General features: G+C 41.1%; 1 protein-coding gene across 4 annotated transcripts in view; it reads right to left on the reverse strand.

Moving 5' to 3' along the window:
- RELN (reelin) overlaps positions 1–15,769 on the reverse strand; it is a 372,556-nt gene that overhangs the window by 190,630 nt on the left and 166,157 nt on the right. The gene's annotated exons all lie outside the window — the stretch shown is intronic.

The following is a 15,769-nucleotide window of genomic DNA, read 5'->3' on the forward strand; positions in this document are numbered from 1 at the left end:
AATTGTGCAGACAACACTATATCTGTCCTCGGCGCATTCCTTGAAAAAACTCCACACCTTCGAGAAACGTGCCCTCAAGGTGGGAGTTTTTCGGGGCTGGGTACGAACTGGAACATCTTGGGAGATTCCGGGTGTGGCCTGGCTTCGCCTAAGCTGCTGACCTCTGCCTCTAGCTACCCTTTTTGGTGCTGCACCTGCCTCAACATCCACACTACTTTCCCCGCTTGACATCCCCCCTGTCCAGGTCAGGTCAGTGTCCTCATCATCCACCACTTCCTCTTCCAACTCCTGTCTCATCTCCTCCTCCCGCACAATGCGCAGGTCAACTGGATGCCCTGACGGCAACTGCGTCACATCGTCGTCGATGAGGGTGGGTTGCTGGTCATCCACCACCAAATCGAACGGAGATGGAGGAGACTCTAGTGTTTGAGCATCTGGACACAGATGCTCCTCTGTTAGGTTCGTGGAATCGCGACATGGAGGGGCAGGTTGAGGGACAATGAAAGGAGTGGAGAACAGCTCTGGGGAGCAGGGACAGTTGGGGTTATTGTTCTGTGAAGCTTGGGAATTTTGGGAGGAAGGAGGACAAGACTGTTGGGTAATAGGAGGAGAGGAGGCAGAGTCTGACTGGCTGCTGGACAATGTGCTGTAAGTGTTATCCGACAGCCATTGCAAGACCTGTTCCTGGTTCTCGGGCCTACTAAGGTTTGTACCCTGCAGTTTAGTTAATGTGGCAAGCAACCCTGGCACTTTGGAGTGGCGCAATGCTTGCTGCCCCACAGGAGTAGGCACGGGATGCCCTGTGGCTTCACTGCTACCTTGCTCCCCAGAACCATTCCCCCGAATTCGCCCAGGCCTCGTCCATGTCCCTTTCCGGGAGCCTTGCGCATTTGATTTCCCAGTCAGAAACTGGCACTATATGTCAGTGGCAGAACTTGAAGGTATTTGTAACCCCAATATATTATTGGAATTCCCAGTCAGACAATGGCGCTATATAGCAGTAGCAAGAAATGAGGGTATTTGTAACCCCAATATATTCTTTGAATTCCCAGTCAGAAACTGGCACTATATGTCAGTGGCAGAACTTGAAGGTATTTGTAACCCCAATATATTATTGGAATTCCCAGTCAGACAATGGCACTATATAGCAGTAGCAAGAAATGAGGGTATTTGTAAACCCAATATATTCTTGGAATTCCCAGTCAGACAATGGCACTATATGTCAGTGGCAGAACTTGAAGGTATTTGTAACCCCAATATATTATTGGAATTCCCAGTCAGACAATGGCACTATATAGCAGTAGCAAGAAATGAGGGTATTTGTAAACCCAATATATTCTTGGAATTCCCAGTCAGACAATGGCACTATATGGCAGTAGCAAGAAATGAGGGTATTTGTAAACCCAATATATTCTTGGAATTCCCAGTCAGACAATGGCACTATATGGCAGTAGCAAGAAATGAGGGTATTTGTAACCCCAATATATTCTTTGAATTCCCAGTCAGAAACTGGCACTATATGGCAGTAGCAAGAAATGAGGATATTTGTAACCCCAATATATTCTTTGAATTCCCAGTCAGAAACTGGCACTATATGTCAGTGGCAGAACTTGAAGGTATTTGTAAGCCCAATATATTCTTTGAATTCCCAGTCAGAAACTGGCACTATATGGCAGTAGCAAGAAATGAGGGTATTTGTAACCCCAATATATTCTTTGAATTCCCAGTCAGAAACTGGCACTATATGTCAGTGGCAGAACTTGAAGGTATTTGTAACCCCAATATATTATTGGAATTCCCAGTCAGACAATGGCACTATATAGCAGTAGCAAGAAATGAGGGTATTTGTAACCCCAATATATTCTTTGAATTCCCAGTCAGAAACTGGCACTATATGTCAGTGGCAGAACTTGAAGGTATTTGTAACCCCAATATATTATTGGAATTCCCAGTCAGACAATGGCACTATATAGCAGTAGCAAGAAATGAGGGTATTTGTAACCCCAATATATTCTTGGAATTCCCAGTCAGACAATGGCACTATATGTCAGTGGCAGAACTTGAAGGTATTTGTAACCCCAATATATTATTGGAATTCCCAGTCAGACAATGGCACTATATAGCAGTAGCAAGAAATGAAGGTATTTGTAAACCCAATATATTCTTGGAATTCCCAGTCAGACAATGGCACTATATGGCAGTAGCAAGAAATGAGGGTATTTGTAACCCCAATATATTCTTGGAATTCCCAACTGGCACTATATGGCAGTAGCAAGAAATGAGGGTATTTGTAACCCCAATATATTCTTTGAATTCCCAGTCAGAAACTGGCACTATATGTCAGTGGCAGAACTTGAAGGTATTTGTAACCCCAATATATTCTTGGAATTCCCAGTCAGACAATGGCACTATATAGCAGTAGCAAGAAATGAGGGTATTTGTAAACCCAATATATTCTTGGAATTCCCAGTCAGACAATGGCACTATATTTTGTGGATGTTCTTATGTCAGTACTGCACTCTTTACATTCTTTGACATCTACGTATGTACTTTTGTGCCAGCAAGGACTTTGCAATAGACACACTTGTATACATAGTGTCATATGTGCCGGCACCTTAGTGTCTTTATTTATATGCTGTGCCTAGTAGTATGTTCCCAGCATTTCCCCAGTGATTTTACCTGCTGTGATATGGTTGCTTCTGTCTGTGTTGAATATTTGTGTCTGTGTGTTTAACATACTATTCGTATTATGTATTTTTGGAAATGATTTTTCATTAATAAAAGATACTGTTTCATACTATTTTGTATGTTGAATATTTCAACCCTTTGGAACTGTTGTTCCTTCTTGTTTGTTCTTGTATTCTGTTTCTGGTTGAAATATGCCTTTCATTATTGGGCCTATGTATGAGAGTTGTACATGTGTCAATTAACGTTTCATATACTCTCGTGTGCTATGTTTTTCCTCTGTCAATGGCACTATATGGCAGTAGCAAGAAATGAGGGTATTTGTAACCCCAATATATTCTTGGAATTCCCAGTCAGACAATGGCACTATATAGCAGTAGCAAGAAATGAGGGTATTTGTAAACCCAATATATTCTTGGAATTCCCAGTCAGACAATGGCACTATATGGCAGTAGCAAAAATAGTGGGTGTATATAGCCCCAATTCTATTGCTAGGGGACTTGCAGGGTATTTCTGGGGTGAAGGTGGGGGGGCACACCGTTGGAACGGGGATTTGGGGTGTATATATAGGGTATACGGGAATACACTGTCAGTGTGTTCCATTCAGGATGCTGGGAAACTGGGTTGCGGCGATTGAGCCCGTCAGTGCCACGTTACACTGACAAGCTTCTCCCTGGAATTTAGCTCTTACAAGAGCTGTTGGTTGTTTTCTCCTTCCTATCCTAGCCTGTCCCTGCCCACCCAGAATCTAAGCCCTAGCTAACTGGACGGAAACCTCCGTCCCCGGTGAATAGCAAGCTCAGAATGACGCGAACCTGGGCGGCGCTGTTCTTTTAAATCAGAGGTCACATGTTTTCGGCAGCCAATGGGTTTTTCCTACTTTTTTCAACGTCACCGGTGTCGTAGTTCCTGTCCCACCTACCCTGCGCTGTTATTGGAGCAAAAAAGGCGCCAGGGAAGGTGGGAGGGGAATCGAGTAATGGCGCACTTTACCACGCGGTGTTCGATTCGATTCGAACATGCCGAACAGCCTAATATCCGATCGAACATGAGTTCGATAGAACACTTTTCGCTCATCTCTAGTAGAGTCATTTTAACTGGAGCCAGATGTACTTTTTAGTAAGGGTGCCTTCACACGGAGTTACGCTCCATGCATTTTGTCCATTTTACACGTGTAAAAATACACGTGTAAAATGTAGTAAGCCATTGAGTTCAATGGCTTGCGCGCGTCTTTTTGCGTGCGCAAAAAGACGCGCGTTAAAAAAAAAAGCCATTGAACTCAATGGTTAACTACATTTTACATGTGTATTTTTACACGTATAAAATGGACAAAAAGCACGGAGCGTAACTCCGTGTGAAGGCACCCTAATACTATTTTGATGAATGTCTATTGTTTTGATTACTTTTTATTTAAATTGTTAAGCGATGTGAAACAGAGAAAAAAACAGCAATTTGTCTGTTTTGATTCTTTTTCCCAGCTACATCATTCAATGTATGGGAAAAAGTTTGCCGACCAAGCATTTTAGGACACAGGGATACCTAATGTGTATGTGCTTTACTTTATTTTTTTACTTTTACATGTCTTCTAGGGAAAGGACGATGATTAAATTTTTTTCTTTTTCTTCTTTTTTTTAATTTTACTTTAATTATTAGATCCCAAGGAGTCTTGAACCGCAGGGGGTCTGATCATTAATGCATTGCATTACAATGCTAATACATTGCAATACATTCAAAATTCGCAACAAATCAAGGCTCCTGGTGTCTCGGCAACAGATTGCTGGCCCTGGATCTTATTCCAGGTGTCGCAGATATTCCCCAAAATGGCGGTGCCCATGAGCCACTGGGAAATTGACTGAGGTGACAGATTTTTAATGCATTGGAGCATTTGCCCTGGATATCTGCTGTATAATACAATGGAGACCCAGCGACTATGACAGCCACTCAGCTCCTGAGCTGCCACCATATTTAAATACCCAACATCTTTTGTGCGATTATGGCAGATGTCAGGAATAGGTAAAGAAAGATGTATGCAATAGGGTGTTGTTGCTTACTGGTCCCGGATTCAGCACCATATCGCCAGTGGTGTAACTAAAGTCTTGTGGTCCTGATGCAATTTTTTGTCCGGGGCCCCCTACCTCATCCCTACAGCAAATTCTTGATAGTGATGGTTATGGGTGATAAGGAGTTTAATTAACCTTAGTGTGGTTAGGATAATCTGTGGGTCTTCTTGGTTTATGGGCCAGATGGAAGCTGCAATCTCAATATTGATGCCAGTGCTTATGGGCAACTGCACCCTCTGCACCACCTCAAGTTACGCCCCTGCACATTGCTGTGGTGGCTATCCTAGCCACCTCAGGCATGTGGATAATGTTCAACCAGAAGCACCCATTCACTTTCTACCAAAGATAAGGGAACCTTTAAAGTTTTGATTTATGTTTGGGATCCCCAGTTCAGACTGTAGGTTTGATTTGATTCTCTGTAATCTTACTCCAATTTGTCTCTGGCCACTCTTTCTTTTTTATTTTGGAATTTGTACTTGGCTCTTGTAATTTACTTGGTATTTGACTGCAGCCTAATTCCTTGCGTCTTGTGTTCTCTGACTGACTAGCCATTATTAACTACGTGGTTGTCTCTAATTACAGTTTGCCATTACCCTGTGCAACAGCTGCCATCAGAGAGGTCTTAATAAATTTGGCACAATTTTCTCCAACAGACTTTTGTTTAAGACTGCTATATAAAACCCAGTCTTGATAAATCTGCCCCTAAGAGCCTCATGTTCAATTGATGCTCCATACGTCCACAGTTGTTGCTAAATTGTTATAAGAAGTTTAACTTCATATTAAATTATGACTTTTAATGGGAAAACATTAACTTTAGGTTACCACTCAGGATATTAGAATATTAACATATCACGGGCTAACATACAGACTCATGTTCTGTACGTGAGTCTTTCACACTACTATCAAAAAAATGAGATATCAAGAAAAAAAAGACATAAAAGATAAAAATGTAGCTATCACTGAAATTCGAGAGCGGCTATTAAAAAGCTTTAATTGTTTCTTAATGGACACAAACTATAATACTGAAATATTCAGTGGAATAAAACATGTTTAGAAACTACATTGGACTGTTTAGATGTATTTTACTTATTATATTGATTCTTTTCCTCCCTATTTCAGAGATTGTTTCTCTTTTAACTTTTATGTCTTTGATGTTGCTGCTGGCTTTCATCAGGAAGACTTCATATTTAATCTCTCCTTGGGGCCCAATGGGCCAATGATTCTTATAGACAGCTGTAGCCTAACAATTTATTTTTTTGGCGACATCTTTTTGATTGGATTGAGAACACTGGGTATTTGGGAAAGGCAGCTTGCAAAGTTCTGGTGGCAGATGGAAAGAAATCTGTCCACTTTGCCTTCACCTCTATATGAGCATAAAGTCATCAATTTCATCCATTAAGGAGTTGTCACTCAGCCCATCTGAGTGCAAGATTTCTGGTAACCAGATTAGCTTATAAACAATGCAGATGCAAACAACATTTTGAAGGCAATAGAAAATAAGAGTTTATGAGTAGATGGAAATGCAACAGCCAATTTCTGTAATGACTGTAATATTTTAAGTGATTATGTTTGCCACTTCTGAATTCTCCTTAGAGAGGACATTTTTTTAATTAAAATCTAGGCAATAAGCACAGCAGAGATAAGAGAGTTAGCGGGGAAAATAGGAAAGAGATTAATGGGGAGCCACCGTGGAATATTACAACATATTTGCATTGTGATTAATTATATAGTAATTGAGATAAATGCAGTCTCAGGTGTACATCCTGTACATTGATCATATATGTTTGCGAAAAGGCAGTAACAATTCAAGAAAACAATTTGCAAAAGACTACAAATGTTTTTTAATGCACACACCATTAATACACTCAGAAAGAGACTGTACATTTACCTATAATCTGACAATTCTATCACTTCTAATGACAGCAGCAGAAAATAAATGTAAACTCATTTCTAAACATTTCAGTCAATGGCAAACTAAATAAATAAAAGCTTCCATGACAAGGATTACCATAGGGCAGGGGTGGGCAATTAATTTTCCCATGGGGCCGCATAAGAAATTGAAACTATGCTAGAGGGCTGCACCACGACAAATTTAGCTCCACCCACTTCTATGTTGACTCCGCCCATTCCCAATAATCTTTCCATGTGCCCCCACAAAGTATAATCCTCCTACAGTCACCCGTACATTATATGCCCCCACATTATAATGTTCCCTTCCAACTGCCCCACAGCATTAAGTCCCTCTCCTGGTGCCCCAGTTTAAACTGCTGGAAACTAGAGGGGACATGAAGCTGGGACAGCTGGAAGGGGTCATTAAACAGTGGGGGTAGTTGGAGGGGGACAATAAATTGACAGCTGGAGCGGGACATGAAACTGGAGGCAACTAGAGGGGGACATTAAAATCGGGAAGCTGGAAGCAGACATTAAACCGTAGGGGTAGCTGGAGGGTGACATTAAACTGGGGGCAACTAGAGGCAGACAGGTCCCCCTCCACCTACCTCCATGGTTTAATGCCCCCTCCAGTTGTCCCCATTTTAATGTATCCCCAGTTTAAGTGCCCTCTTCATCTACCCCCAGTTTCATGTCCCCCCTCCATCTCTCCCCCAGTTTCATGTCTCCCCTTCCATCTGTCATCTCTGCCCTAGTATAATATTCCCCTTCTATCTCTGCCCCTAGGAAATTGAGACACACACATACAGACACATACAGACATACAGACACAGACAGACAGACACATATAGACACACACACTCCCCCCTGCATCTCACATTCCCCAGTTCCTTATGACACACATCACATGTCTCCATCTTCCTGCACTATCCTGCCGGCACTAAGACACGCCCCCTAGACACGCCCCCCCTAGACAAGCTTCCCTAGTCAAGCTGTGCGGGCTGGTCTGAATCAGTCAGAGGGCCGGATATGGCCCGGGGGCCGTGCTTTGCCCAGGTCTGTCATAGGGTTTAGGTTACCATGGCCTATAAGTTTGTATGAAAAGGCTCGCAAATGGTCACTATATAAAGCTATATGAATGGTCACCATATAGCTATTTGATTGGTTACCATATAAAGCTAAATATCCCTTGCATTGGCAACTGCAATGCAACTGCCTAACCAGGCATGGCAATATTACTAAATGTACAGCCCATAGGCTGACAGTATATTGCAATATCCTATGCATATGAAGGGTGTTACTTGCCCTCAAATGCCAAGCTAAAGAAATGTGTTTTGAGTCTTGATTTAAAAGTGTCCAAGGATGAGACTTCTGTGATTTAATGCCCTCCAGAGAATGACTATAGTTAAAGGAGCTAGTCTTATGGTAATCCGATGATCAATGTTCCAGATTAGTTGTGTTTATGCTGACATGTTATGGACAACATTCCCACTTTTGTCCTGAAATATGTACAGGATACATATTCACAGTATATTCCTTGATGGTTGGGCTTATCAGAAATAGCATAACTCTGAGCTATGCTGTTTCTGTATCTCCCATAGTGGTGAATTGGAGATACAGAAACAACCGAGCTTACTGTTCTATGCTGTGGAAATCCTGTGTTTATGCCATAAAAGTCTTTAATGGTAAAACCCCCCCCAAACCTTTAAGCTGTCCTGTCATGTTCTTAGAAAGAAGAGGATTTTTTTCCCAGAAACACGTCCAAAGAAATCATACTTGTTCATTTTTTTCCTAATTTTAATGTTGTTAACACTAAACATACTGAGGTCTGTAGAGTCTCAACTACAGTGCTTGGGTGTATTTCAATTTCTATGAGCGCTGCACAGAGTGACGCTGGGTTCACACCTGCGTTTGGGGTCTCCGTTCTATGGTTTCCGTCTTCTGCATGCCAGAAGACGGAAACCATAGACCGGGTCCGGCCGTGCGCGGCGGTGAGCGTTTTAGGCTCTCCGCCGCGAAACCGGATTTTTTTATCCGGACACAGAGTACTGCATGTCCGACTCTGTGTCCGGATTATAAAACCCGGTTTCGCGGCGGAGAGAGCAAAACGCTCACTGCCGCGCATGGCCGGACAGCTTTCTCACCCATTCAAATGAATGGGTGAGAAAGTCTCCTGCAGGTTTCCGTCTCCTGCCTGTGTTTTAGGCAGGAAACGGAAACCTAAGTACGGAGTGCCGGGCCGCAGATGTGAACGAGCCCTGATCAGGATAATTTGCTGGGACTTTCACTTCTCACTCTGCATTGATGGACTTCCAATTCTTTGGAAGTGGCCTTACAACCCTTCACAGACTGAAGGGCAGCAACAATTGCTTCTATAAAGTCATCACTAATGTCTTTCTTCCTTGGTGGTCACATTTGGTAATAATTAACCAAGGGCATTTTATTAGCAGCACCCGAAACGCCGGAATAGGCAGATCATCGACACAAACAACACGCTCATTATATGGCATCCCAGCGAGCTGCTGAGATGCCGTAACAATCACAGGCACGGCACGAGGAACAAGTTCAGCAGCAGGCCAGCTTGAGAGCTGCTGAATCGCTGGAGCAGGTGGATCGACACCAACAACATGCTCATAATATGGAGTCCCAGTGAGCTGCTGAGATGGCAGAACAATCACAGGCATGGCGCAAGAAACAAGTGCAGCGACAGGCCAGCTTGAGAGCTGCCGAAATGCCGGAGCAGGAGGATCATCGACGCCAACATCACACAGACGAAGTCGCGGGCAGAAGCTAGTGCACTATAATCAAAAATCTTTTCGGTGCTTGTACCTACTTCTGGCTGCTTCTGTGATCACAAATGGGATATTAATCACAGAAAGCAAACAGCTTACCTGACTGACCTCATAGAGTGCTCTCTTCCAGTGTCATACCTGCATGGTAGATGCTAGAATGCAGTGGGTCCCTGGATGTATTTGCCCTGTATTTGCAGTTCATTGTTCCTAGATGCCTTATATGGTGGTGATGTTTCTCAACTAATTATTTGCTCTTGTATAATCACTACTGGCAGAATTACATGTAAACAAATCAAACTAATTATAATGGATAGGGCGGAGGACAGAATGCTCCTCATTGTACATGCCCAAAACATCAAACAAAATGTGCTTCTGCCAAAATGGGAACATTAGCAGCAAAACACTGACAGGACACCATATATGAAGGGTTATACAGTCATAGAAACGGCTTCCTAGCAAGACACTGTAAATATTCAAATAATTTTAGATATTTTTACAGTGGATTTTTATATTATATATTTTATAATTGTGGGATATAGTAGGATGAGTGTAACGAACAGCACATCATGGACCCACCGTGCCAAGTAACTCTGAATTTGGGCCACTCCAAAGGGTGTTATGTAAGCAGTCTCCCTGGTTTTCACCCTTTAGCCTGCTGTATGTTGATCTGGTCTTTGCCATGTGAGGGCTACATGATCACTACCTCTTGGAGGGGCCTCTGTGTAGATGGCAGTTGATTCACAAATGTAGGCATCAAAGATGAAGCCAAAAAAGTCATACACGGAAATACAGCAGTGCAAGAATGATATCATAGGCAGAGTCAAGAATAAAGCTGAGGTCACAAAACAGAATGTCAGCCAGAATAAATTCAAAACCCTTGCTGCACCTGTTGCTCAATAGCAATGTAAAGGGCTGAGCAGGTTGAAATAGAGATGAGCTGCTTTGGATTGGGTGCACAAGAAGCAGCAGAAGGAGAAAAAAAAGCAGCAAAGTATATTTTGGGACATGGTATGCTGGCAAGCGTAGAGCACCGGTGTTACAATGGGGACTTTGTTTAGGTGAAGAAAATGTAGGTAAAGTTAGGATCTGGAAAAGTGAGGAGCCAAAAATGTTTGTGTTACAGACTTTATAGACACAAGTCAGAGCTGGAAGAAGTGGTCATGGTAGTGCAGTCCAGATGGAAGACACGGAAAATATGAACGATCACAGTCACAGATGTCACCTTTAAGTCATTACATTTTTCCTGTACTGCATTTACTTACGGCCTGTATAGATTTACTTAGGGCCAGTATATACTATGATATGGTCACTGTAAAGTGATAATATTGGTATAACTGGATTAGAGGCTCAATTGGATATGTTTGTCTCCTTTGCCAAACCCTTAGCTACACCTCTGTAATTAAGTTATGGGTATTGGAAATTGGCAATGCAAATAAAAATAATAATTTGAAAAAGGGGTTTTCCTCACTAAAAGTAGTAAAACATATAGAAATTACTATGCAATCATATAAACCTAGTGAATACATTTATCAGGTTATTGAAGGAGCATAGTGAATGGCGCAAAATTTATAGCATAAAAGTTAATAAAATAGAGATATCGATGCCAATATAGCGCTATTAAACACTACAACTTGTCCAATAAGAAGAAAAGCCCTCATATAGATACATGACCGAAAAATAAAAAAGTTATAGTTGTTTGGTATGTGGCGACGAAAGAATGCAAAAATTGATTTGGTTATTGAGGAATAAAAAAGGCTGGTCAGTAAGGGGTTAAATACTACACCAACAGGATGTCCACATGCGGGGTCATAACTAGAAAAGACTGGGCCCCATAGCAAACTACCCGCACATGGCATAGAGCGTCCGTTCCTGGCACCCCCTTTAGTGGTCTTCACACAGTAATACGCTCCCTTTGCTGGTCCCTGCATGGTATAAAACCCCATTTACACAGAGTATAATGTCCCACAGTGGCGCTTTCACCATGTACAGTATAATGTTTCAGAGTGGCCCCTCCACACAGTATAATGTCCTATAATGGCATTCATACAATATAATATCCCATAGTGGCCCCTCCACACAGCATAATATCTCACAGTAGCCCCTCCACACTGTATAGTGTCCCATAGTGACCCCTCCACCCAGTATAATGTCTCATAGTAGCCCCTATGGTGTTTGCAACAAATATTGCAAAGATTTTGAGTTTGTCACAGTTCACTGAGGCCTGTAATAGTCTCAGTGTTCACACTGGTGTATGTGATTTCATTGAAGAAGCTTGTAGTCCAGTGCCTGTCTCGGAGAGGTCAGTAACATCGTTTTTTTTTTATGTTTGATCAACTTTCCTGGGCCTCTGTTCATTATACGTTGCCTTCTGAAGATCCCCAGAGTATAAAATTAGCAGTTTCAATTCAGGTTGTTCAGTCCGAATTAAACTACACCATAAGTGTATGTATATTGTTGTAAGTATAGGCCTACACCTAAGAGTATATATCAGTGTTATCAATGATACATCTGATTCTGTTAACTGTGTTACAGGATCCTCATACCCTCAATTCCTGCCAACTGTGTCCTGTAAACTACTGGACACTAATCGGTACTAAATTGTCGCTATCCTCCTCATTACTAATAATCAAATAGTCACAATTCTGAAATTATTCTATGGTGGATAAGGGTGAGAGGGGCACAATTTATCTAACTACGGCGCTAACATGCTGTGTCCTGGTCCTGACAGTATCCCACAGATACAAAGCCAATACCAACAGGTTAAAACTCAATATGGGAGAGCCAGTGTTCTTACAATTAATACCCATTTTTCCCTCTTTATACATATAATGTATATTCTAATTTTTACTGAAAATTGAAAATGAATAAAATAATGATATTTAAATGTTAACAATAAAAAACTGTTAAATAAAAAAACATTTTGCATATAATGTCAAATCAGGATACTTTCTACAATTCAATAACATTTGACTCCAAGTGAAACAAAATAACTCCAAGCTAACACTGTTAATAATTACTAGTTTTCAGGAAAAAAAGAATTTGACAAACAGGAGACACGATGCAAAGAACCAAGAGTGCGTTATTATGTCAACCTTCCAACATGTCAGTATAATATTTAATTGGCTCTTCTTCAAACTCTCATACTACAATAAGCTAGGTGATTGTGACAAGTACACTGGGAACCAACCTATAATGAAACACTGTTCTGTTAGTCACTGTCAAGCTACATAGGGGACTGTAGACGTATAAACAATTATAATGAGTAAAAAAAAAAAACAGTCAATTATATTGACTACCTTTTATCTTCAGACAACACGTTAATATCTATAACATAGCAAAAGAAACATTCGCTGGTTTAATGCAGAAGATGCAATTGTGCTGTTTAATTTTAAATGAGTTCAGTGGATGTGAAATGTTGACAAAGCAGAAATTGCAAATACAGATTCACATATCTTCTCTGAAGAACACAAAAACAGAATCAAACATTATAGGGTGCTATCTATAACAAACAAAAAAAAAAAATCAATCATATGTAAACATCTTAAATATTACATATATTTTAAAATAAAAAAAAATTATATGTTTGATTAATTGATGTCTGTAAAGTGCTGCAGAATATATCCCTATATATCCCTATATAAGTAAGCAAATAAAATAAAATAAGCAAATAAATGTTGGCTTAACCTAAAAGAAATGAAATATCTGCCCTTTCATTGATCATAGCATTATCTCAAATATATTATGTTCTAATAACCTCCAGTGAGATTTAGATACATATTTTTGAGTAGTATCAACAGATATTTTATAATCTTTACGTTTACGGCTTTTTACTTTTGGTTTAATGCATATTTAAGCAGACAAACTAGGATAAATGAAAATGTGCACAGAGCAAATCAGGATATGTTTTAACAGCATCTGTCACCAAAATATTGTTTTACTGGGCATTTGGAGCAGCCATTTTGTAATTATTTGAACAAACATAGTTTAATCTATGCAAGGGATAGCCACTTTCACATAGTTACTATTTGGTCTGTATTTTACATATGTATTTGTAATACAAACCAAAAGTGGAACTTTCACAGAAAAAAAGTAGTAAAGAAAGATACACCCTGTGAGTTAGATCCCTTACTGGTTTTGCTTACAAATACTGATGCCACATACTGACCAAATACTGATCATATGAAAGTGACCTGCAAGCTTCCTGAATTTTATGTGAAGCATTACAGAAGATAAGGTTATTTATAATTGTGAAGCATTTTCTCTAATGTCAAGTGTTCAAAGGTGTCACAAAGACATTGTCAATATAGTGCAAATGTTTTGTTGTTTTTCCTTATTTTTAATAGTCAGAATTAGGTGTGGACCTTTAACAGTATAATGCTGAAATTAAAAATACTGATACTAAAGCAATTTTTTTGGATTGATCAAATCTTTGATGCACAGGACAAAAATGGTCTTTTAAATAATAGATCCTTTTTAAAGAACAAACAGTAGAAAAGAACCAAATTCTAGTTAAAGAGTTTCCACTCAGCAAACATGCATAGTACAAATATAAGCAAAAAAAAAAAAAAAATGATGACACAACCTAAAATTATGTTATCATTGACACAGCACAATATTATGAAATTTTCAGTTCTGGGAAGTCCTGACCTGTCCTGTAGCTGTTTTGTTACTTATGTGCAACATGTTAAATCAAGCTTAAAAAAGTAAAGTGCAGTTCTGTTCTACCTGCGTTTTCCAAGAATAGCCAATGGGAGTTTTAGTTTTGAGGACTACAGACTACAATACTACACAGTATCGAATATTTCTCAGTTCCCAGCATGTCTTCACGTGCTTCATTCCCTAGCATGGCTCCAGTCTCCTGAGACTCTAACAGGTGTCCACTCTCCTTCTTGGGCCCCAGCATGTTTTAATTTTTCTTCTCCATTCCAAGCATGGCTTCTATCACTTCATTCCCTAGCATTGCTTCATTTTCCTCAGTACCAGCTACTTTTTAGTTTCTAAAATTCTCTTTTACCAGCATTGCTCCCCAATCCTTCCCAGTATGGCTCAATTGTCCTTCTTAGACACAAGCAACACAACCCACCGGAGAGAAGCAGAGCATGGGAGTAGTTGTAGTTGTCAACAATGGCCAGGAGCACTTAACTGACTAATCCAGCCCTCCTCATTTGTTAGGGAAGGGGGGGGGGGGGGAAACTTGAGGGCACCTGTGTGTATCTGACGATTGTGGTCATTATGTGGCACTGCAGCATCATCATAGCTCTGCCCACAAGAAGTGGAACCCCAACATCATCACACTAACAGCACTTCAGAGAAGCTCCTAAACATATTGGGGAGGAGCATTTGAATAACAGCACTGTTCACCTACTCACGCCTCTTTTAAACTACCAGGTTCAAGGTAAGGAGTGTCACAGTACCAGCATGTGCCATTCCCCTAACTTCCTAACAGGAGGAGGACCAGACTATTAATCTCATGACTGACATCATCATGTAAACATGCTTACCATGCACACTTTCAGAAAAAAAACTTTCCAAGATCCAAAGACAGACACACGATTTCTGAATTCCTTGACATCTGTCTGAAAGCATTGGGCATGCACAGATTGTCTTTCTGCGCATGCCCAGTGAGGCTGGGTATTGAAAAATTTCAGTGTCTACGTAAGGATTGGAGTCAGGGTCAGGCAGTGCAAAGTGACACAGCTGGGAAAGCAACACTGTGCAACTAATGACAAAAGGGGTCGCAGGCCCTGCAGCTATAACTATGCTGTAATATCTGAGATGAGGCAGACCAATGCACTTCCTAATTGAAGTGCGCCTACCACGGCTCCTAACCTTCTATCCGGCGGCTAGGATAAGGGGAGAGGAGGCCCTGAAAATCCTAGGGACTGGAGTCACGGGGTCACACCTAAACAGAAAGCACAGTGTCAATGCAATGCAAAACGAAAGACTAAACAGCATGGAACCAGGGAGGACCACAAGTGCTAGCAAGACACAGAAGAGAGGGCGAGGTCAGACGAGCAAGAGGTCGAGCCAGGAGATATAATAAAGGTACCAAATCAAAAGACAAGGGATAGTCAAAAATACAAGCCGGGTAAATAAACCAAGAAAACAGACCGAATACAAACAGACAGGGAATCAGACTGAGCAGAGGAACCAGGAACCACAAAGTGAATGGCTGGCAAGGATCCATGCCTGGGTGGGGTTTAAATAGCAGCAGAGAACACACTTGATGGCTAATGACATGGAGACTGAAGGTAAGGAAAAGATTAACCCTTAATGACCTAAGCACACCCAATAGAACTCCTAACACGTCTCCCAGGGTGATGCCGCGCAGCAAGGAGACCG

Source organism: Leptodactylus fuscus, chromosome 5 (assembly GCF_031893055.1).
Source record: "Leptodactylus fuscus isolate aLepFus1 chromosome 5, aLepFus1.hap2, whole genome shotgun sequence".
NCBI lineage: Eukaryota > Metazoa > Chordata > Amphibia > Anura > Leptodactylidae > Leptodactylus > Leptodactylus fuscus.